The sequence below is a fragment of the Panicum virgatum genome, chromosome 3K, assembly GCF_016808335.1.
Source record: "Panicum virgatum strain AP13 chromosome 3K, P.virgatum_v5, whole genome shotgun sequence".
NCBI lineage: Eukaryota > Viridiplantae > Streptophyta > Magnoliopsida > Poales > Poaceae > Panicum > Panicum virgatum.
In genome coordinates this window covers 33,482,941-33,505,787 of record NC_053138.1, presented here as the reverse complement: position 1 = coordinate 33,505,787, position 22,847 = coordinate 33,482,941, and the positions used below count along the sequence as shown (strand labels likewise).

At 45.2% G+C, this 22,847-nt stretch overlaps 1 pseudogene; it reads left to right on the top strand.

Moving 5' to 3' along the window:
• Positions 1-1,164: 1,164 nt before the first annotated feature.
• LOC120700865 lies at positions 1,165-22,617 on the top strand (annotated as a pseudogene).
• Positions 22,618-22,847: the final 230 nt, after the last annotated feature.

Sequence of the window (22,847 nt, the reverse complement as noted above, 5' to 3'; positions counted from 1 at the left end):
GGCGGAAACCCTGGAAACCCTAAGTCATTTCCTTCTCCCCCTTTCTCTCTCATGCGAGCGGCGGCGACCCAGAGGACGACGGCCATGGCGGCCGCGGAGGAGTGACGAGGCGGCGCCGCCGTGGCTTGCTCACCGGCACGCGCGCTCACCGTTGGGTGAGCACGCCATCGTCGAGCTCGCCATTGATGGCGCCTCGGTTTGGAGCCTGCGCACATGCATCCCGGCGTCCCGGCGGCTAGCGGCGGCCCTGTGCCAGCGAGCCGGCGCCTGTGCCGCGCGGTGAAGGTCGGCGGTGGTGCGCGCAGGTAGGTCCTGCCGCCTTTATCCCCAAGGGTTAGTGTTTGTATTTGCTTTTCTTTTTCGATTTTCATCGATATGCCTTTTTGTCCTCTGTTTCTTTCAATTCGTGGTCGAATCCATCATTTCCCAACTCGATCTACACTCTAGTGTAGGCTTCTGATACTATTGTTAGGCGGCCCATAGGATCACACAGTGCATAGATCAAGAGGATTCTATGTTCTTTCCTTTGTTCTGAGTACAAGAGTCCTAGATCTAGAACGGGAGAAATAAGAGAGTACACAGAGGGAGAGAGGGAGAGACCATCACCACCGGAGGAGCTTGAGGCGGCCATCACTGGTTTGCTGATGAAGATCTGCTCTAGGGTAGCGGCGAGCGATGCAGCGGCTTCACGGTCGTGGCGGCGTTGTCGTGGACGACGACGCCAACAGCTACGGACCAGGGTCGATGGCGGCGGTGGTGAGACTTCCCGCTGCTCCAGCGCCCCCTCCAGATCGGCTAGGGTTTAGGAAATGTGGGTGAGGGTGCTGGCGGCGTGGTGAATCTCGTACCGAGTGCCCCGTCCCCTCACCCCCTTTTATTTGGCGCTGTACAACGAGGGCCCACCAACCATTAAGGGTTGGGCATCCCCGATAAGGGCGCGGATTAAGGGCCTAATAAGCTGTTGGGCCTATTAGAAAGGAGATCAATCCAACAAGAATCCCATCACCATGCCACGTCAATTTCAAGCTAAAATTAATTTGATACTCAAAACCCATCGGCCCAGTCCACCCGGGCCGGGCCGGCGGCGCTGTCCTAGTTCCTTGTGCCGCCTGCCTATATATATAGGCTGCTGCTGCTGGGTGCGGCACGGGCTTATGTGTTCGTTCACTCCACTGAGCTAGTTAATGCGCTGAGGGATGATGTTAGCAGGCAGGAGGTGCAGGCTGGCCGTGACGGCCCTGCTGCTGCTCCCTGCGCTGCTTGGTGATGCCAGCAGCGGCAGCAGCGGCGCCGTCGAGCCCGAGACCCAGCTGTCTGCTTCAGGGTGCCGCGGTGCTCGCCTGCCGCCCGGCGGCGTTCCGGCGGCGGGCACTACTTGGCCTCCGCGTGCGGATGCCGTCGTGGCAAAGGAGGGAGGCTGCGGCAACGACTTCGCCTGCTTCACGACGATCCAACAAGCTCTTAAGGCAGCACCGGATCTCGTGCCATGCGAGAAGCAGCGCTACGTTGTCCTCGTCAAGTCCGGCGTCTATGAGGAACCGTTCATCAAAATAACAAGGAAAAACGTCATGTTGCGAGGCAGTTATCTACTTGCATTGCTTACATACGTTGGTAGGGGCGTGATTTACTCAATCGATCCGCGTGTTAAAAGTTTCTGATGTCGTACATGCCTGCGTTGCCCGCTCGGAACGGATTTATTTCATACGTACTAGTATATGTATCATAGTTGCTTCTCTTTAATTTGATCTATCTGGTCATCTCGTCATTGTCAAATTAATTCCATCTTTTTACATCCATCATCATGTACATATGGATCGAATGATCCCTTTCTTCAAGCAAGCTACATACCTATCTTAAATGGGCAAAGAAAAAAAAAACAAGGGCATTATTGTGCATTGATCGATAGGCCGGGGTAGCTTCTTTAGCTGGGCCGGGGTAGCTTCTTTGTACGTTAACACAGAATAGCGGCGGCGAGAAGGAAGAACTGGAATGTGAGAACAGAGAGCGCGGAATATATATTGGGGCAAGAAGGAGAGAGGCTTGCTTGCAAGCGCGAGTAGCCGGTCCGAACCGGCGCGCGGGACAGCTGTTGGGCCTCCTGCTTGCCGTGATGTTCCTGGCCCGGTAGATGATGGCGACGGGCTGCTAACATTCTTTAGCTTGATCGATCATTCTAGATGATGCAGCTGAATTGGTAGATGGTTGATTGTACTAGGATAAGCATTAATTCCGTACTTGTGCTGCTGCTGACTCTCTCGCTGGCACTTTCTCTGTGGCTTGCAGTTGCCTTGGGACATGGCTTTCTGGCCCAAGATCTGACAATCCGCAACACGGCTGGGCCGGCCCAGAAGCAGGCCGTGGCTCTTCGGTCCAACTCCAACAAGTCTGTGGTTTACCGCTGCAGTATCGAAGGGTATGAAGACACGCTGTACGCCGAGAACGGGCGGCAGATGTACATAGAGTCAAACATTAGCGGCACTGTGGACTTTGTGTTTGGCAACGCAAAGGCCGTCTTCCACAAGTGCCGCCTGCAGGTGCGACGCCCGCTGGAGGGCAAGCACAACGTCATCACCGCGCAGGGCCGGAACAACGCCACCAGCCCCGAGTCCGGCTTCTCCATCCACCAGTGCATCATCGAGGCGGCGCCGGGGCACGACCTCAAGGGATTTGACACGTTTCTCGGTCGGCCGTACAGAAACTATTCGCACGTCGCATCATCAACTCATTGCTGGGCGACGTGATCAACGCTACCGGGTAGGTGGAGTGGGATAGGGGCCATGACGTCAAGGAGACGACCAAGACGGTGGAGTACTGCGAGTATGACAAGTATGGCCCCTATGTAGGCACGGAGCGCCGTGTCCGCTGGGACCAGGGATGCAAGAGGGTATACGTTAGTGTTTTTGAATTTCTCATTCTAGTTTATTTTTTCTCCAAAAATAATTACATAACATATCATTCTAGTTCATTTTTTCTTAAGTATAGGGGGCGGCGGCGCGGGCGAGGCGGCCTGGATCGAGTGCCGCAGAGGGACGGCACGGGCCGGAGCAGCGGCGTAGAGGGAGGAGGCGGCCCGGAGCGGCGGCGCACGGGGGCGGCGACGCGACGGGCGGGACGGCGCGGCGGTCACGGACGACGACGAGCGGGCGCTGATGAATGGGGGGATCGAAAATGACTAAGTCCCCAATCCCCCCTTTATTGCAGACAGGTTTGTACCGGGCCGTGTCTTCGCCCGGTACTAAACTGTCGCCCGCGCAGTTTAGTACCGGCTGGGGCCACGGCCCGGTACTAAACGCCCCCAACTGGCGGGAAAATTTTAGGAGGCAGTTTAGTACCGGGCTTAACCATGTCCCGGTACTAAACTCCCAAAATGATTCTAGCATATTCAGTTTTGTAATTCGTCTAAATATGTTTTATGAGCAATAAAATCTAATAAAAGATTAAAAAATAGATATATATATACTATTTTCACCATACAAAATTATATTATTATTTTGAAACATACGTTAATCTTAATAAGTATTATTCTTTGCACTAAATTCAAAGTATTGACACTAAATTTTAAATTTCAACTCGTTTAAATATGTTTTATGTGCAATAAATTCAATAAAAGACTAGAAAATAGATAAATTTACTATTTAAGCACTTAATTTATCATATTGAGTTCAAAATTTGTTATATTAGTGTATCAAATGTGTTTTAGTGTGTAAAGTATTATACAAATGTATTAAAATGCATATATTTACTATTTAAGCACTTAATTTATCATATTGAGTTCAAAATTTGTTATATTAGTGTGTCAAATGTGTTTTAGTGTCTAAAGTATTATACAAATGCATAAAAATGCAAAAAAATGCTATTGTAACTATAAAAATTAATAGTTTTATACTTACATCACAACATCAAATCGATTGTAGGTTTACGCTCTGAACTCGTCATATTGAGTTCAAAATAAGTTTTAAATATATTACATCAATCACTTGGTCACATAAACATCAAAGTACAACATATTAATTACACATCATTGTTTAATGGAACGTTGATAAACTTTCTTTTTACGAATGTCCCTTGATCATGATCACGGCACAAGTAAGGAGCGTCCTCTTTGGATAACAGGATGCTGGTGTCAACATCGACCGAGAATGGAGGACAGTCATCAAACTGATCAAAGTCTTCTGACTTGTCCAAAATGTCTTCAACTCCAACGATTTTTCTTTTTCCTGGAAGAACTATGTGGCATTTTGGCTCGTTGTCGGACTTGCCTTGATTTTTCTTAGGTTTGCTTGCCATGTCCTTCACATAGAACACCTGCATCACATCCTTGGAGAGGACAAATGGTTCGTCTTTATATCCAATTTTTTTGAAGTCCACTATTGTCATCCCATACCGGTCTGTCGTTACGCCGCCTCCAACTCGAGTCACCCATTGGCGCCGAAACAAAGGAATCTTCAAAGGCCCATAGTCGAGCTCCCATATTTCCTCTATGACACCAAAGTAACTGTCCTTATTTCCATCATGGCCTATTGCATCAATACGCACACCACTATTTTGGTTCGTACTCTTTTCATCTTGGGCTCTTGTGTAAAATGTATATCCATTGATCTCATACCCTTGGTATTGGATGATTGTGGCCGATGGTCCCCTAGCAAGCCATTGTAGTTGTACATCAATCGTGCTATCACCCATGAGTTTCCTTCTCAGCCAAACCGCGAAGCTATCTATGTGATGACGTGTAATCCAGACCTCAGACTTCCCTATGTTTTCAGACCGGACAATATTCATGTGCTCATCCATATATGAGGCCACGAGGGATGAATTCTGTAGAACGGTGAAATTTGCTTTGTGGATTTCACTTTCAGATATGTGCATATTAGATATCTAACCTAGTGTGCTCTTTCCTTTCAGTCGCCCATCATAGCGTGACATGGGGACCCCAATCGGACTAAGTTCGTCAATGAAATCAACACAAAACTCAATGGCCTCCTCTGTTCCGTAGCCCTTGGCGATACATCCTTCTAGCCAAGAACCATTCCGAACATACTTCTTTAAGACTGCCATATATCTCTCAAAAGGTAACATATTGTGTAGGAATACAGGGCCTAAAATGTTTATCTCTTTCAAAATATGAACCAAGAGATGGGTCATAATATTAAAGAACAAAGGTGGAAAGACCATCTCAAAACTAACAAGACATTGGACCACATCATTCTGTAGCCTTGTGAGCTTATTTGGATCGATTGTCTTCTGCGAAATTTCATTAAGAAAGGCACATAGCTTCATGATTGTTAATCTTACATTTTCTGGTAGAATACCCCTCAGCGCGACTGGAAGCAATTGGGTCATCAGAACGTGGCAATCATGAGATTTTAAGTTTGTGAACTTTTTCTCTTTCATATTAATTCTTCCTTGCATATTCGAGGAGTAACCGGACGGTACCTTCATACTGTTCAAGCAATCAAACATGCTTTCCTTCTCCTCTTTGATGAGAGTCTAGCTAGCAGGACGTAAGTAGTGCTGTCCATTTTCTCTCTTCTCAGGACGTAAGTCTTCTCGTTATTTTGTTTCTTTCAAATCATGTCTTGCTTCTAGTGTATCTTTTGACTGCCCATACGTACCGAGGAATCCTAGCAGTTCACGCAAAGATTCTTCGTCAAGTGCATCACATCGATTGCGTTGCGGACCTCCAAGACTTCCCAATATGGGAGCTCCCATAGTATGGACTTCTTCTTCCACATTGGGGCATGACCGTTTTCATCATTCGGAACTTGTTGGCTTCCACGGCCCTTTCCAAACACGACATGGACATCCTTCACCATCGAGAAAACACGCTTTCCGTTTCGGAACATAGGCTTAGCACGAGTTTCTGGTTCCCCTTTGAAATGTTTTCCTTTTCTTCTCAAGGGGTGGTTGAGGGGAAGGAATCGACGATGACCCATGGACACGACCTTCCTACAATTTTTTAGATACAAGCTGTCAGTTTCTTCTAGACAAAGAGTGCATGCCTGGTATCCCTTATTCGACTGTCCGGATAGATTGCTAAGTACAGGCCAATCATTGATGGTAACAAAAAGCAATGCTCGTAGGTCAAAATTCTCATGTTTGTACTCGTCCCAAACACGTACACCTTCCTCCTTCCACAGCAGCAAAAGTTCATCAACCAACAGTCTTAGGTATACGTCAATATCCTTGCCCGGTTGTTTTGGGCCTTGGATAAGCACCGGCATCATCATGTACTTTTGCTTCTTGCATAGCCAAGAAGGAAGGTTGAACATACAGAGGGTCACAGGCCATGTACTATGACTGTTGCCCCACTCGCCGAATGGATTCATTCTGTCTGTACTTAAACCGAACCTTATGTCCCTTGGGTCGTTATCAAAATCTGGGAATTCTCTATCCATGTTTCCCCACTGGGACCCATCCACAGGGTGTCTCAGCATCTGACTTGCTTGCGCTCTTCTTTGTGCCACCACATCAATTTAGCATTAGATTTATTTCTGAAAAAGTGCTTCAAATGTGGTATTACTGGGAAATACCACATCATCTTAGTAGGAACTTTTTTCTTGACGGGCTCCCCATCGGCCTCACCAGGATCATTTTGTCTGATCTTGTACCGTTTTGCATCACAGACAGGACAAGCATCCAATTTCTCAAATTCTTTGCCTCGATAGAGAATACAATCGTTAGGACTTGCATGAATTTTCTTTACCTCCAATCCAAGAGGGCAAACAATTTTTTTTTCTTTGTATGTTGTAGAGGGCAGTTCATTCCCCTCTGGAAGCATATTCTTTATGATTCCAAGTAGCTCCTCAAATCCCTTATCGGTGACACCATTAGCTGCCTTCCACTGCAACATTTTAAGTGTCGTACCCAACTTTTTCAGACCTTGCTTGCAATCTGGATACAACAATTTTTTGTGATCCTCCAACATCTTCTCAAACTTCTTTGACTCCTTCAAAGTTTCACTGTCTCTTTGTGAATCCACTAGAACCTGACCTAATGCATCAGATGGTTGGTCTTCTACTGCATTTTCTCCAGCCTCGTCTATTTCTTCAGCATCGTCCATGGGTTCATCTTCAAAGGCTCCCGCTTCATTTAAATCAGCCCAGTCTGCAATATTATCATTATCATCTTCTTCACCATCTTGCATCACAACTCAAGGTTCACCGTGCTTGGTCCAAAGAGTATAGTTATCCACGAAACCCTTTTCATAAATGTGGGCGTGTAGAGTGCTTCTCTTAGAGTATTCCTTTTTATTTTGGTAAACGCGGCATGGACAACACATGAAACCTTTCGATTACTTGTGGGCCTCCGCCGCATCGAGAAAAGACTTTAGACCATTAATCCACGCCATGGTGCACCGGTCGCCGTACATCCATTGTCGGTCCATCGATCTATAATTTTATATTAAGTAATAATATTATTTTACTTGTATTCATATCATTTAATTTGGCACATAACATAATGAAATACAAAAGCCATTTCTGCGAATTTAACATTGAAATACAAAATTAATAGAAGTCCAAATTAATATATACATTACACTACATCCTTAAATTACACAACATGATAAATAGAAGTCCAAATTACACAACACGATAAATAGAAGTCCAAATTAATATATACATTACACTACATGATAGCTACCTAATACAAACTACTCATCATGAGATCTTTGGACCAATGCCTCGTGAACTGCCTCGCGAAGTCTTGACACGGAACGGTCATATTCCGCCAGCCCCGACTCTTCATGTCTTGCATTATATCGAGTCATCAACTCACGATCATCATCAGTACCATGCAACTCGACATTAAATTCACGATAAAATTTATGGCTTTCTTTCCCAAGGGAGAATATATGAAAAGCTTTCTTAATCAAACGACGAATATGACCGCTAACAAGACCAACACGCTCTGCAGGGTGGAACTCAAGCGAATGACCGGTGCGCTCCAATTAATTGCGTACCGCTGCCCGAGCCGCAGCTTGACGCTCAAAGGCATCATGTTGCAAAGGCATTTCTAATAAATAATATTAATAACATGTCAATTATATGTCTCATTAAGAAACAAAACTAATTTCAGTACACCAATCAAATAAATGTAAAAACCTGAACAAATTATTAGAATTAAAACGAAAACATAAATTGTAAACCATAATTATTTTGACACTCTTCAGTTCAACGCGAACACGTCATTCCACGCCATAAGGGATGCGCAATCAATGTTCGCGGCTTTGTTTCAGGCTCACTTTCTCTAAAACCATCGAGAAGAAAAAAATATTTGTTTCGAAACATGTCTATGTCGTTAACCTTGACCCTGCGGTGATGACACTGACATTCGAGGCTAGTATTGACATCCACGACACAGTGCGGTACAATAGGACCCGATGAAGGAGTACGGCCTTGGTCTAGATAATTTCATTTTCAACTCGCTCAAAGTTGAGGATTTCATTATTGGGACCAAGACCGCACTCCTTCATCGTGTCCTCATATATACCGCACCGTATCGTGAATATCGATGCTAGCCCCGAATAGTAGTGTTTTCAGCGCAGGATTAAGGTTAACGACATATTCATGATCCGAAACAAAGATTTTTTAAACTTCTCGATGGTTTCCATATGAGTCTGAATAAATACATCATTAGAGTGCCAAAATAATGTAACTAAATGTATAACAAATACCAAACTAATTAACCATGCCACTTGAAAAAATTGAGAAAAAATCCTTATAAATTATCCACATTGAAACTATCCAATACACCTTCTCCAAATTCAAGTAATGGGTTCTATACATCTCAAATCCATCCATAAATCAAAGAAAACGTGCTCATTTTATATATTTCTAAAAATCACAAATATCTCAAACTACAGAGCTTGAAACAAATAATGAATACCATCAAACAAGAGAGGAAGAAGTTGTAAACCTTTAGTGCACTTGGATGAGTGAAATCCCCACAAAACTTCAGAAAATGGGGCAGCACCTCCTCTCTAATTCGCAATGGGAAGAAAGCCCGAGCTCGGTCAAATGGTTGGCTCGGGCTCGGGGAGGAAGAAGGCGAGCTAATTTATAGTGGGCGAATTAGTACCGGTTGGTGGCTCCAGCCGGCACTAGAAGTCGCCATTTAGTACCGGCTGAAGCCACCAGCCGGTACTAAATTGCTTGGCTCCATTTAGTACCGGCCGGTGGCTCCAGCCGGTACTAAGTGGTCACCTAGCCGTTGCGCCCGGCTGTCGGTGGCGCACTTTAGTGCCGGCTGTTGGCTCCAGACGGTTCTAAATGGCTCCAGGGGTTACTGTAGATTTGGCCCGGTACTAAAGATACACGTTAGTATCGGGCCAAAGTGCGCCCGGTACTAACCGCCACGGACGAATGAGCAGTTTTCTGACAGTGTATGTACCATCAGTCACTACGTACCATCAGCCAGTATTGTACCTCGATCCCAAAAAATATGGCCAAAACATCACAATCATCCTCCATCCAATACATAAAAATATCATATTTATCATTCGTCATGAATCTATTGATATTTTGTTTAGAGAATTGCTATATTCCTGTTAGCGGGGTGCATGTGCCCACGCCTGACGCCAGAATAAACTCATGCGAATAAAAGAAGCTCAACAAGTTGCATCTACTGGTAAAGTTTTGCTTTACTCCGTGCCAATTTAGTGAACAGAAAAGAATAGAATCAGTAAAATTGACAGCAGGGAATGGGTCCAAAATTTTACTTCCAATTGAGTATATTTTTGAACACTTTCTCTCATATATACACATCAAAATTGTTTCAGTGATCTGTGATACTCTAAAAGGTGGATGCTAATCATAGGGAGTTAGAGTCGTGTGATCTGTTGTTGACGCTCAATAACGATCATTTCTAGCCATCAATTTGACCAAAAAATCATGAGAGTTTCCATTTCTTACACGCATTATTTATCAAATAAACCCCTAATCACACTTTACCTTTAGAAAATTACACGATGTGTTTTCGAGATAATTTGCAGGTTGCAAGCACACTTTAGTCCAAGATAAATTCAGAGCATAGATTCAGGCTCAAATAGACCAAGTGTAGCACAAAACCCAGTCAAATCCAGTCAAGACAAGCCAAGCCCCAGTGTTAGGACAAGAGGAGGCTCAGACAAGCCCATTCCCCAGCAGTTGGGGGCGGTGGGCGCTGCTGGCAGGCCAGCCGGCCAGCCTGGTCGGCCGATCGGCCTATGGGCCCCACCGCCTTCAACCAGCCACGTGGAGGCATGGCATTGGCTCCCAATGTCGGTTCACCGAGGAATAATTGCTTCTTGGCTGTGGCTCCCTCCTATAAATACAATGGGAGGGGAAGAGAATCAACACACACACACACATACTTCAACGAAGCTCCCTTGCTTTATTCTATAGGTTACAGGAGTTTGGGAGAATTATAGGAGTTCATCGAGTCCCCGCAGTTGCTTGGGAGTTCTGGTATGAGTTCTTCTCTAGTTCTCTTGTATAATTCTCGGTTGTTGCAGAATCGTCTAAATTAATCCGGCTCAAGTGCGACGACCAATACCACGAGGACAACCTGGTCTGCTTCGCACTTCAAACGGAGTAATTTGACAGTCCAGTCAGGTAAAGTTCCAATGAGACCACATGAGCTTCGATTGAACCCAAAGCTTACATAAAACTCACACGAAAATGAGACTAGATAGTACAATATTTTACCATTTATTACATCACAGAGTTCAACATAACTTTATTACAAACCGAGTTTGAAACTTTGAAGTTCAACATGAAGGAAGTTCATTAGAGTGTTCATCAGAGTTCTTTATTGCAGCAGAAAGAAAACACGATAGCCAACGACGTATGGATGTTGTTGACGCTCACTGTCGACCACTTTCAGGCGTCAACTTGATCAGAAAATCATAAGAGTTTGCATTTTTTACACGCACCTTTATCCAATAAAGTCCCTAAATCACACTTTACCTTTTAGAAAATGCAAGTTGTGTTTTTGAGCTAATATGTAGGTTGCAAGCACATTTTGGCCCGACATAAAATCACAGAAAATATCAGAGCACTGATTCAGGCTCAAATGGACCAAAAGTAGCCCAAGAACCAAACCACAGCCACTCAAGACAGGCTCTACCCCAGCATTCAGACAAAAGGAGGCCCAGGACAGCCCACACCTAACAGTTGGGGGCGGTTGACACCACTGGGTGGCCAGCCGACCACCCTGGTCGGCCGATGGCCTAGTGGGCCCCACCGCCCTCAGCTATCCATGCGGAGGCATCCCGTTGGCTCCTTGTGGCAGTTCCAGGAGGTAGACGCCAACACACATACACCTCACTCACCTCTTCTCATGTTCATCTTGCATAGTCTTTAGGCCTTGTGGAGTTTAGGAGAAGTTTAGTAGTCATCGAGTCGCCGGAGTTGCTCGGGAGTTCTGGTATGGGTTCATCTCTAGTTCTCTCTTGTAATATTCGGTCGTTTGTTCTGAGTTAACGGATATATGCTTCTTGATCTGGTTGCGTTATTATTCAATGCTTGCATTGCATGATCGCCCTGTGCTTGCGATGGTTAATATATCAGGCTTAGAACTCTATCAATTGCTCCAGTATTCATATATTCGCTCTAGTGTGACGTCTGTCCATCCGGAGGGTGGGGGCTCCACGCGGGATGCTAGAGTATTGCTTACTAGTGTAGACATGGTGTCTAGATTAGCTAAGAGTTGCTGGATGTCAACTATACTTACTGTTTGTAGAGGTTGCCGGTAGGTGGTGACAGCCCTGTTCGAACTCTAGTAATCCTCCACGTTCGGTATGGGGGGTAGGAGGTGCATAAAGCCGCCGAGGTGTACAGGCTTCTCTCGTTACTTTGATAGCGGTGTCCCTGTTGTGTAATTTAATCTCTGACTATATAATAACCATAAGATAGCATAGATATAGCTAGCCTAGCACAGTTGACTCGAGCTCTAACTTCTGCCTTGCTCCTGGCCTATAGCATCTTTCTTTATTTATTTACTTAGAGGGTAGTTGTGTGTGTGTCACACTACCTCCTACCATGTTATATATCTTACCCCTAATTATGCAAGAGAATATACAATCTAGATAAAGTTCATTAACTGGCCTATACTCCTTCATCACCGCCTTCCCTGTGGAAATATAAATGGCACCCCGGTATACTCCCGGGTAAAATGCTACAGCGGTATTCCATGCGCTTGCGGATTTATTCGTGGTTCATGAAATACCTGCCACCCCAATTGGTGTCTGCGGGCGTCATTGCTATTTCCCGATGGTGACGCTGGTAAGAGCCAACAAGCATTTTTGGCGCCCTTGCCGGAGAAGGCACAGATTGAAGTATATAGGCAAAGTTATGAACAAAATCAAAATTGGTATTGCTTGCTAAACAGGCTAACATGGCTTTGTTTTCTTGTCTTTGTTGATATGAAAAAGTGTATGACCGGTTTCGACTTGCCGCAAAACTTTCATTCCGATCCATAGTCACTTTTGAGGAGGACTCGAGCCCGTCTCGTATCACCTCGAAGATCACTCTCAGCAGCCAAACCAGTCATTGCATCGTCGTCAGCTTCTCAAGCTATGGCCCAGAAGACACTCCATGATTACTCTGCTCCGTCTGCTAACCAGGTCCCCACCGGGCCCGAGGTTAACACCGGAGAGGAAAATTTCGAGATCAAGACGGGTCTCATTACGATGGTGCAGGCTAGCCCTTTTTGTGGCAAGGATAATGAGGATGCCAGTGCTCATCTCCAGCAGTTCTTGGAGCTCTGCAGTACTTTATTTATCAAGGGTGTATCGCAAGATGCAATCTGGCTCCGTTTGTTCCCGTTCTCTCTCTTGGGGAGAGCGAAGCAATGGTTTTATGCTAACAAGGCTGCTATGGATACTTGGGACAAATGTGCCAAGGCGTTCCTCGTGAAGTTCTTCCCGACGGGCAAAACCAATGCTCTTCATTGACGGATTTCGAACTTCCAGCATGCATCAAATGAGTCAATTCCTGAAGCTTGGGAGAGACTTCAGGAGTACATTCTGACGTGTCTGCACCACGGAATGGACAATTGGCTCATTCTACAGAACTTCTACAATGGGTTCACTCAATCAGCCCGTGATCATGTGGATGCCACTGCGGGTGGAGCTTTCTTCTCGCTGACCATTGAAAGAGCTACAACATTAATAGAAAAGATGGTGTCCAACCAAGGTTGGAGCGATGATCACCTCCAACCTTGACAGCGAGGCATGCACTCCGTCAAGGAGGCCGACATGCTCGCTATGAAAATCGATCTCCTCCTCAAGAAATTCGAGGATTATTCCCAAGATAAGGCTGAAATGCAGACACTTCAAGCCTTGGAAAAGCGCATGACGTGCGAGGTCCGTGGTAATGTTGGACATTCGGGTGACAACTGCCCGGAAACCCAAGAAGAAGCATTATATCTCAATGGTAACAACGGAATTCGTCCACAAGGAGGTCAAGGGTGGAATTAACCATGCCCATATTATCAAGGGGGTAATGGCAATTCAAATTCTTTCAATCCTTCAAAAGAAGTTGGCCGCTACAGACAAATCTATGGAGACCATCTATGCCAAGATGGACGGATTCTCCACTGCTATCAAGAACCAGCTGAGTTAGATTCAACAAGATGCTCGAAACTCAATTGGCTAAACTGGCTGCTGCCACGCCTGCTGCCACGCCTGCTGCTAAGTTAGGGAATATTCCGGGGCAACCCGAATCAACTCTAGAGAGCGTCAATGTCATAAATGCTATGTGGAAGGAACCACTTAGCAGAACACCCCTCAGCTATGCAGAGAAGCTTACATGCCCCAGAAGAGGTGCGTGGGGCGAATTAGCAGCTACAGTATGAGAAGATCCTGGAACCCCAGTGATCAATTTCTCGATCTTTGATTGTGAATTTGATCACGCTCTATGTGACCTTGGAGCCAGCGTCAACATCATGCCTAATGTAACATTCGAGAAGTTAGGCTATCCAGCACTTTCCCCTACTACCATGTGTGTTCAGCTGGTGAACTCCACCGTGAGATATCCCGAGGGAGTAGTGGAAAATCTTATGGTGAAAGTCAGGAATACTTTCATATTAGTGGACTTCGTAGTCCTTGATATGGAAGGAGATCTTGGGATCCCGCTCATACTTGGGCGCCCGTTCCTCAAGGACACAAACGCCAAAATAGATGTAAGGATAGGAAGAATCAGCCTCCGCATCATGGGGAAGACCATGAAGTTCAAATTCCAAAACAAGAGGGAATTATTCCTGATTCACGAGGATAGCGAGAGATAGGGGTTATTGGCAGAACCCGGTTGGGATGATCAAGATTTTCATCACTCCCCCTCCAAACCAGCTTGGGAGGATTGCGAGATTCATAATCCCCCAACTGAGCCAGTGGAAAATGACCAGAAGATCCTCGATTTCATCACCAACACAGTATGCAAAGATCTGGAGATCGTCTACCCTATGCCTGAGGATCGTATTCCCGCGCCGTCTACGCCACCAAAGAAAAACAAGAAAATATGGCGCAAGAAGAAAAAGACGTCATCGCCCACTACTACTTCTCCAGGTATGGATGAAACGACCTCAGCCTGATCAGGTATGGAAAGGTCCTACTTTTTGGACCCTAAACCAAGAGCTAGCTTGGAGGAGGTCCCCTCTCCTAAGTCAACTGTATCCTTTATTTGCTTTTGAATAAAATTCGATAAAAAACTTCCAAAACAAAATAAATATTTACTGCTTTATTTCTCTTTTTATCATGCGCGGTAAGAATGTTTTAACTCCTTATGAAAGTTGAAAGGATGAGTTTTGCTTTGTTCCGCTGTATCTGTTGTGTCTAGTTTGGCAATAAAAGTTCTCGTGAGTTTAAATCTGTTGGCCATGAAATCACCTTGCCAATGAACCTGAAAGTTCTGTGGGTTGCAGATGCTTGATCCAAGTCTAAGTTGTTGTGAGTATAGATATGGTAAATAAAGTTGTACAAGTTTATTCTAGTGATGCTTGAAATCTAGAGTCATTTTTTTTCAAAAAGCTAAAAAGGCAAGTTCCCCAGTGATAAGCAAGTCCTACCAGAGCCATATGTTCCATCCTATAAAAAAACTTACGCATATGCTACTTGATGTTCTGTTGAGTTCTGTCAAATTGTGTGACCCTAGTGAGAGGCTTTTCATGCTTTCTCGATCATAAGCACATACAAATCGTCCCATCCATTTGCGACATTCGTACACCAGGAATTAGCACCACAATCCATCCATTCTCCGTCAATAAATACTTTATGTCTTGGTAATCTCTCTCGTAAAACATCCCTGAAGTAAAATAAAGTTAGATTATGGTTGCCCCAAAAAGAGAAAAGATGGCATGCCAAAGAAGCATGACCCCAAAAAAAAAGAGAGGGAGAAAGAAAAGAGAGGGGTAACCATGTCTCAAAAAAAAGAGAGAAAAAGGGATGATTCAAGAGAGAGAACCCATGCCGTAAAGGAGTAAGCCATATCCATCCATGCACCCACTCATACACTTGCACTTTTTAATCGAGATTGCATGACTTCTTTTTCCATGGATCCTCTCTTTGACTTTACAATATATGGAATGCAAGTATGCCCTGCTCTTATCCTAAACTGAGCTCCACAAAAGCTTTATAGAAGTAGGAAAGACTGAAGCCAGATATTGTCCTGGTGAGGATAACAAAAGTTGAGTGCTTCGACATAATCATCTTGGGAACTTTGCCACCCTTTCGAAAATTCTTCAAAAATATCTCCAGATGGATTGCAGATCTATGAACAAGTAAGTATTACTTTGTGCACCATTCTAACTCTTACAGCCCAAGACGAGGAGACTGCTAAGAAGCCCCATGAAGGAGTAAGGTACTTGTGCAAAGGTATGATAGCCAACTTATTTAAGCTTATAGATGAACATCTCTATTTCAGACTATGATATGACAGGTAGGTATGAGTCAAAGTGATTTTTCTGATCAACAACCTGATTTGTCCTACTTTGCTCGGGACGAGCAAAGGACAGCTTGGGGGATCTTATTGATGCTCACTAACGACCATTTTCAGGCGTCAACTTGATCAGAAAATCATGAGAGTTTGCATTTCTTACATGCACCTTTATCCAATAAAGTCCATAAACCACACTTCACCTTTTAGAAAAATGCAAGTTGTGTTTTTGAGCTAATATACAGGTTGCAAGCACACTTTGGCCTGACATAAAATCACAGAAAATATTAGAGCACCGATTCAGGCTCAAATGGACCAAAAGTAGCCCAAGAACCAAAGCACAACCACTCAAGACAGGCTCTACCCCAGCATTCTGACAAGAGGAGGCCTAGGACAGCCCACACCCAGCAGTTGGGGCGGTTGGCGCCACTAGGTGGCCGGCCGACCACCCTGGTCGACCGACGGCCCAGTGGGCCCCACCTCCTTCAGCCAGCCACGTGGAGGTGTCCCATTGGCTCCTTATGGGTAGAGGCCGTGGCTCCCTCCTATAAATACAAGGGGGTAGGGTTAGAACACACACACACACACACACACCTCACTCACCTCTTCTCAAGTTCATCTTGCATAGTCTTTCGGCCTAGTGGAGTTTAGGAGAAGTTTAGTAGTCATCGAGTCGTCGGAGTTGCTCGGGAGTTCTGGTATGGGTTCATCTCTAGTTCTCTCTTGTAATATTCGGTCATTTGTAATAGAATTTGACTATGGTTATCGATATCTGCTCGAAGTATGTTCTGAGTTATCAGATATATGCTTCTTGATCTGGTTGTGTTATTGTTCAATGCTTGCATTGCATGATCGCCTTGCACTTGCGATGGTTAATATATCGGCCTTAGAATTCTATCAACTGCTCCAGTATTCGTATGTTTCCTCTGTCCATCCGGAGGGTGGGAGCTCTGCGCGGGATGGTAGAGTATCGCTTACTAGTGTAGACATGGTGTCTAGATTTGCTAAGAGTTGCTGGATGTCGTCTATACCCACGGTTTGTAGAGGTAGCCGGCATGTGGTGACAGCCTATTCGAGCCCTAGTAATCCTCCATATTCAGTATGGGGGGTAGGAGGTGCATAAAGCCGCCGGGGTGTATGGGCTTCTGTCATTACTTCGATAGCGGTCTCTCTGTTGTGTAGTTTTATCTCTGACGATCTAACCATAAGATAGCAAAGATATTGCTAGCCTAGCACAATTAACTCGAGCTCTAACTTCTGCCTTGCTCCCGGCCTATAGCACCTTTCTTTATTTATTTACTTAGAGGGTAGTTGTGTGTGTGTCACACTACCTCCTACCATGTTATATATCTTACCCCTGTTTATGCAAGAGAATATCCAATTTAGATAAAGTTCATTAACTAGCCTATACTCCTTCATCACCGCCTTCCCTGCGGAAATATAAATGACACTCCAGTATACTCCCGGGTAAAATGCTACAGCGGTATTCCGTGTGCTTGCGGATTTATTCGTGGATCATGAAATACCTGCCACCCCAAGTGGCGTCTGCGGGTATCATCGTTGTTTCCTGATAGTGACGCTGGTAGGCGCCAACAAATGTCACAATGAAGCTTGTACATGACGTCACTCGGCAGAGTCATTATTGGCCGAGGACATATCCCATTCCACGGACCAACCCGGAGGCAGAGTACAAGGCTAAGTCAGACTAGCAAACATGTCCTCAAAAGGCGCATCTGAAAATAGAGCCACAAGCAATTCTGAGTATACTTATACTTAGCAAGACTTACCCGATTATGGGTATACTTTGCCCACTTATCTAGACATGCAAGGCTTTTTGGCTCGAGGGGTTTGTTTTGGCAAAAAAGCAACAAAGAGTATGTACTTAATTTCATATTTTAGCTTTCAAAATTCTAGTTCAATTAACCTTTCTAAATGAGCATCTATCTCTATCCAATCATGTTGGAATCAATTAATCATCCATCCATATTCATCATCCTCATGGTTCCTCTTGTTACTTTATGTGGTAAAAGGGTTAAGCAGTCTCAATGACCATGAGAAATAGACGATTCGAATTGAGTTTGTTAACCTTGTAAGGTAGACCTAACACACACGTATAGGGAACAAAGTCACCCCCGCAACATTTTCCCTTTCTTTCCAGCTTGTGGATCAGGGTCACCCCCCTAGACTATAGAGTACGGCTACCTTGCACCCACATGTTGTGCTCATCCGAACTGAAGTTCAAAGGGGGTGAGGGACAAGTCCACTCCCTAGGCCTTGGGCTCTTTCAAACTTTGATTCGGGTCTTCAATGACTTCAGTCAGATTCACCTGGACTTCATGCAGTTCATTCTTGAGTTCCGCAACCAACTCGTATCTTCTGTCGGCGAGCAGGGGCAGATCCATGCCGGGGCTGGGCATGCTGCAGCCCGGGTCCTTGGCCAAATAATTAATGGTAATTACTTAAAGATGTTAATGGAGTAAACTCTAGGTTTAGCAATTTTATGTTTGCTTATGATCTCAGCCCGGGTCCACGCTTGATCCCGGCTCCGCCCCTGTCGGCGAGAGTGGTCGATTCTATATGAATGCAAAGTGTTCAAGTTACTTAGATGATAACGTTTGATTATTTCCTTCACTATAAAGTTGTAGTCCAACAAAACATAAGTTTTGTTATGAAACAAATTAATTACATTTTCTTAGGCAATCGCTTATAGAGTAGTAATTAACTTTACTTAGTTCATAAAGCAAGTGTGGGTTGTTCATATGTTTGCCTTTTGTTATTTTTCATGTAGGAACTTAGTTTATTTACTACCATTACTAGGAAGTGTTTATGGTGCTAAGATTTTTATGCAGGGAACAACATTCAGAAACAAACTCACAGTAAAATTTTTGGCTAATATCATTGCACAGTTTCAACATGAAAAATATATTAAACAGCTTCTACTATAATCAAGGTTCATTAATATAGATCAAAGTAAACCAGTATTGATGCTCAAATTTTAACTGAGTGTTCCAGAAAGGGTAAAAAGTTGTAGAGTTTGTTTCAAGGATTTCAAAACATTTTAGTTTGCATTTTTAAGGTCTTTCTATGATTTGTTATTGATTTTACAAGTTCGCTGTTTGAAATTCAATAGTTCATGTTTCTTTTACATTCAGACCCGTGGAAACTTGCACTGAAAACCCTAAAAGAGATTTCAATAAAAGCAATGTGGTCGCTAGTGGCCGCCGGCGGGATTGGGGCTCGATTCCGGCGAGGTGAGCCACCGGCGGCGAGGTTCGAGGTGTGGGGAGGCATGTGGGGAGCAAGTGCTACCACGGCCTCTTGAAAAATTTTGGACGCCGTTATATTTGGACTGCGTGTAATAGCCTGGTGCATTTATATCAACTTACAGTTGTTTGATAAATAAAAATGGATATATCAATAGTTGATTAGTCAGGACTGCTCGATGTTGATTATCTACTTATACCGAGAGATGTCTAACGCTAATATGTAGTAAAAATTTGGTGCATAGGCCAAGAGCATTGACGAAGTTTGCGTATGTCGTAAGCATCATTTTATCTATTTCCTGTATGCTCTATGATTTATTTTTGGTCCAACACTACTACAGAAAAATATTTTCCGAGGCGGTCAAAACCGGTTTTCCGAGGCGGGCAGGACAAACGCCTCCGAGGAGGCGTCATGGTAAATGGAGTATTTACCGAGCTGGTTTGGTGCCCGCCTCGGTAAATCAAAAAAGAATAAAAAAAAGAGAAAAGCCCGCCGAGCCAATCACGGGCCCGGCGAGCCCATCACGCCGCCGCCGCCAAATCCGCCGTCAGAGGGTGGGCGCCGCCGAGCCCCGCAGCCCGGATCCACCGACGGGGGCGCGCGCAGCCGGGGGGGTGGGGGTGGGGGGAGCACCAGATCCTCCGGGGGTGGCGCCGCCGAGCCCTGGATCCGCCGGGGGGTGGCGCCGCCGAGCCCTGGATCCGCCAAGCCGGCGCCGCCGAGCCCCAGATCTGGACGCCGCTACCGCCATCGCCGCAGGACGCCGCTACCGCGGCCTCCGCCCACGCAGCTGCTGTAGGTGGCTCGGCGGATCCGGATCCGGCTCACGCCCCTGCGGATCCGGGCCGCGCCGCCGCGTGAGGGACCACGGACGCCGGCTTGGGCGCGTGAGGGAGGCGGCCTCAGCGCTATCCCCGCCCACGGACGCCGGCCTAGGTGCGTCGCAGGGAAGAGAGAGAGAGGGGGAGGGAGCGCTGCTGGGAGAGAAGAGAGAGATTGAGAGAGAGGAGAGTGCCGTGGGAGAGTTAGGGTTAGGGTTGTGCTTTGTTATATAGTGTTTCTATGCAACTGGGCTTATGTGGGCCTGGTCTATTAACCGAGACGGACCACTATAAGAAAACCGCCTCATGTTAATAGTGACCGCCTCGGTTAATCTATTTTGCGAGGCGGTTTTTTGTAACCGCTGCGGTTAATAAAAAATGACTGCCTCGGTTAATCGCAGGCATTAACCGAGCCAGTTTTTTAATGTGTCCGCCTCCGAGACCTTTTCAAAGCACCTCGGTTAATCAATTTTTGTAGTAGTGCGATCTCGAAATAAAAAATATCCATTATATTTTATCAAATTTTAGTTTGGATTAGGTTTTACCCCTATCTCTATTGTACTAAAATACTCGTAAGGGACCAAGTGACACATCTGGGACCCACTTAAACAGGTAGCACTATGCTTCCCATCAAGGTAAGGGTAGCCAATTTAAAAAATAGAAATAAATTATGACAAACTAATATTGTCACGAACTTTGTCACAAATATGTCACTGGAACATTTTATGACGATTTTTAGTTAATCTTAGCGACGCATACTATATTTTCGTCACTAAGCTGTTCCAAGAGCTATAAAACGTCATGAATAGAATTATTCAACGACGAATTGCTCTATTATCACGAGAAATTTGTCACATAAGATCATATTTGTTGCAGCGGCGCTACAGTAGCCTGTTGCCGTGGCGAGCGTACGGATGGTGTGGGTGCGTGGCAGCTGCGCGAGGTGCGGGAGGAGTGGTTTGGAGAAAACTAGGGACGCGCGAGCCCACGTGGCCGACGGCGTCGGGCGCCCACCCTGGATTGCTGTCCACATGTAGCTGTCCGATTGATCCTCCATGGCGGTTCAATGCAAGGTGCAAGAGCATCATCTCCCGGCGTGCACTCCAGGATTACCACCTATAAATACGAGAGGGACGGGGGCTTAAATGGAGACACACCACAAGTGCTCATTGTCTAATTTTTACTCTTGCTTTGTCTATAGGCTAGTGGAGTTTAGGCTGAAGTAGTTAGTCCTAAGGTCTCCGAGATTGCTCAGGAGTGTCGGTATGAGTCTAACTCTTACTTTCCTTTGTAATTCTCGGATATTTGTAATAGATATATCTTATTTATATTTGCATGAATTATACTCTACGGGAGTGTCAGACATGTATTTCAAGTTTAGTTTGTATTCGCACTTTATACCCCGCATGATTATACGAGTAATTCTAGTGCCATGGCACCGGTTCCAGTATTCGAATATTTGCTCTAGTATGATGTCTATCCATCCAGAGGGTGGGGGCTCCATGTGGGATACTAGGGTGTCGCTTATTAATGTAGACATGGTGTCTGGCTTAATTAAGTGTTGTTGTATGTCGCCCTTTCACATAGTTTGTAGAGGTAGCTAGCAATTGGTGACTGACCTATTTTTCTCACTGTAATCCTCCATGTTCGGTTAGGAGGGTAGGAGATCCATAAAGTACCATGATGATCTGGGTAGTCTTATCTATCAGTCATGAGCGATCTCCCGGTAGTGCCTAGACGTCTAGAGTTGAGAATAATCATATGTATAGTGTAAATGTGTAATACGAGTTATATAATTAACTAGAAGTACATAAAATCTGGATAGCTATCTTCTTTCTTTCTCCCTACATTAGCCTTTTCATGAGTATGAGCTTGTTACACTTTTGTAGAGGGTGCCCCCTGACAGGCGGCGCGGAGTGGGGCGACACGGGCGGTAGCAGGCCAGCGGGGCGATAACAGGCTGACTGGGCCGCGAGCGCACGCGTGCGCGAAGCGGGATGGGGAAAAGGGCGCTGGGCCGGTTGGGTTGGAGGGTTTGGGCCTGGTTAGGGTTAGAAGCTGGTTAGCTTTTGTATTTAATTTGAATGGTCAAATTCAAATTAAATACCACTAAATTTCAAACAAAATTCAATCAATCAATTTGAAACAAAGAAGAGCCAATAAAATCCAAATATCTCATACTAGCATTAGGTCCTTGTATTTAATTTGATTTTAATTTCCTAGTAATTTGGGGGAAGGATAGCATTAATCCTTAAGTTATTCTAGCTATTAGCACTCCCACATAAATTTTTTTTTGAAATTCCACATTTTTTAAGAATATAATATTTTATAAAAATACCGAATGTTACAGATGTGTCCCAAACAATCTCCTACCTTGGGGGTGGCCGGCAGTAAAAACACTTGAAGGATGATATTGGGTTACCTCAAGGACCCGTCCTTGGCACCAAATGACACTATTTTTTTGTGGGGAGGCCCAGTAAATTATTACACCAAACTTTAAGTTTTGGATACTGCCACTAAAATCATCTGCATCCTGAATAGGACAGGCTGTGGACGAGGCTGCTGCCCTCGACGCCATTTGCTCTGGTTTCTTTGACATCGCCACGGGCAAGCACTCGTAAGGCTGGTGGCGGGGCTGCGATGCTGCTCATCTTCATCGCCATGTCCGTGGCCGACAACCCAAACAATCTCATTAAATCGGACGACTGCAAGGAGGACCTCAAGCAGGAACTTGGAGGTGGTCACTGGTCAGGTGGAAGAAGATGGGTAGGTCCCGCCAGTCATAGATAGCATGGCACTAACGTTGTGAGTAAGAAACGTAAGGGTATCATGGTCATTTTATATAGTTGAT